This window comes from Rosa chinensis, chromosome 1 (genome assembly GCF_002994745.2).
Source record: "Rosa chinensis cultivar Old Blush chromosome 1, RchiOBHm-V2, whole genome shotgun sequence".
Lineage (NCBI taxonomy): Eukaryota > Viridiplantae > Streptophyta > Magnoliopsida > Rosales > Rosaceae > Rosa > Rosa chinensis.
This window is the reverse complement of record NC_037088.1, coordinates 15433271-15436177: the sequence shown is the minus strand read 5'-3', so window position 1 is coordinate 15436177 and position 2907 is coordinate 15433271.

The following is a 2907-nucleotide window of genomic DNA, read 5'->3' as shown; positions in this document are numbered from 1 at the left end:
GTAGCCCAGACTTCAACTCAAAATTAGTTGTTGCCCCCTCAGCTGCAGCAGGGTAGGTTATGCAGGTGGGGACACCACCAGGTAGAATGACGGAGGTGGAAAGTTATCTGATGGTGAGAGCCATTGGTGGTTGAGGTGGTGGTGGTAAAAGTAAAGTTGTAGGTGATGGGGGTGGCGTTTGGTGTGGTGATTGATCAAACGAAGTGTTGGATGCTTCTGATTCTCCTTCTACTCTATTTCCCTCACTATCTATTTGAAGTTCACGAAACTGAATGGGAGTGGGGATACGAACGTCAAACAGGTTTGAATTCTTCTTGAGTCATTCAATTCATTCCTAGATGAGATGGAGTGGCGTTTTAGGCACTTTGGGTGGTTCAGATGATTCGGACATTCATTGATCTGAAATAGAATGAAAAAGAATAAAGTTAGTAAAGAATAAAAGTGGCGTGGACCAAGGTACACATCAAAAACGTTGTATATACATGTATATACAAAACCAACGAAATCTTTTGGTTAGCTTACAATTTTTACAATTTCAAAAGTAATCAACTTCAATAAGAAATCGTTAATCAAAGTTTAGACTTTCGGCCCAAAAATTCTAATGTTAATACAAGTCTCCCCTCCTTCATCTTTTGGTAACTCTTTTGACACAGAGCCAGGTAGTAGAGGAACAATTTTGGCAGGGCTACTCCCACATGGTGGTTTCGGCCCTCTTGTAATGCACTTCTCATATCCAATCAACCTAGACACCCTGTGCTACTAAGGTGCGCCTACTTGATAAAAAAAGTTGCTTGACAAGTATTAATAAAAGAATCTTTCACCTGGTCCGTTATGATTTACAACCTCTTACCAAACCCAACCATTTTCAAAAATTGTCTAAGGAATTTACTTCAATAAGACATTATGAATCAAGGTTTAGTCATGCTGCTCAAGTACAATTGCCTACAAACAAACTTCCCTTCAAATCCTTTGGGCAACCTTACTGAAATGGTCTGGTGGGGAGGGCGAACACGAGAGGCAGAAACCATTTTGGCATGAGCTACTCCCACATAGTGGTTTAGGCTCATTTGAAATCACTTCTGGATTCATAACCTGTCATGAACGTTGTCCCCTTCCTAGACACCATTCCACATAGGCTATACTTACTTAGATAAGAAAAGTTATAAGTGAAAGATAATCCTTAAGTGTTAATAAAAGCAGCCCTCAACCTTAAGAGACCTGAAGCAGGTACTAATAAGGGGTTTAGGCTAATATTAACAAAAAAGACTTCACCTATTCCATTACGATCCATAATCCCTTACCAAAATCAACCCTTAGTGGCGTTTTAATCACATGAAGATTTTTCAATCCCCAGTAACGGCGCCAAAAATTGATACATTCAGAACGAGTGCCAATTTAAACCCTAAAAAGAAACGTAGTTAGTATAGAGCAAGCAGGGATCGTTTAAGCCGGGGATTGAGGGTACTAACATGTAACACGAAAATAGAGAAGAGAATATACAAAGTGTACGAAAATTATTGAGTATATATAGAGACATATGTTTCGAAAATCATAAAGAATCCAAGTTAGAATTAATTTGGGAATCCTACTCCTATTAGAATACATTTTACAACTCATAGTCAAATCAGGAATCCAAGTCAACATAGGAATACTAGTCATACACTAATTAGGAATACAAATCCAAGTAGAAAATAAATTCTAATCCTAGTCAAACAAGGAATCCAAATACAAACAAACTCTAACTAAAATCCCTAAAAAAACACCAAGCATATTCCTAAAAAACACCGAAGTAATTCCTAAGAAACACTAACCATGAAAACGTCACAAACACTTATTACACATATTATTTATGATTTCTAACACCGAAAATCAGATTATTTACAATTTAATTAATTATTTTCAGATTATATAATGTTTGATTTATGATTTACACGAACACTAAAAATGTAAAACGATTTACATATGTACAAAAACACATAAACGTAAGACAATAGGGGGTTTCAAAGATTGAAATCGAAATTTTCAGAAACTTAAAAACAAAAGAAAACGTTTTTATTTACAAAGGTGGGAAAAGAAGAATCTTTGGAAAACAATTCATCAATCACAAATCAATGCAAGCTTAATTCATTCATGCATCCTTTAATCTTATTAGTTACCATGGAACGTTATCAACCAAGAAACAAAGTTCAAAGCAAACAATTTCCCCTATTTTACTTCCCTTTACACAATTGATCAAGCAAAGCACTCAAACAATATATTTCGAAAACAGGTTTTACACAATCAAAGCAACCATGCAAACTCAAGTTTCAAATCATTAAGTTCATGTGAAAGTTTAGTTGATAATCATGCAAATCCAAGTACTCAAAGCAAGTTAATTCAATGCACAAACAATCTGATTTCAACTTATTTTCTAAGCCTTTACTACTCAATTGAATTAGAGTTACAAAGCATAAACCTAATTACTAGCTCCAATTACATGCAATCACTCATTGTTTCGAACCAAAGAACAAAAGCACACAAAAGATATCAATCAAACAAAATCAGATCATCATTCCATAGTTTCGGCAACTAACAAAGATCAAGCACACATATATGAATCAAACATCGAAAAGAACATCAAAATTTCATCCAAAAATCAGATTGTATACTCATGGTTTCGGTTTTACACAAAGAAAACCAAAAGTATAAATTTTATCTAAAAGAACACTAAACCGTGAAGAATACATAGGGAAGGTGGTATGAACAACCCTTAGTCACATCCCAAAAATCCAAAGCAACTCCAAGGTGGTGGCACAAGGTGGAATTCATGGCAAGGATGGAGGATGGCACGGCTAGGAACTTGAAGATGTGAAAATCTGAAACTCAAGAGCACACAAGTGAGGAATCGAATTTGTGGAGAAAGTATGG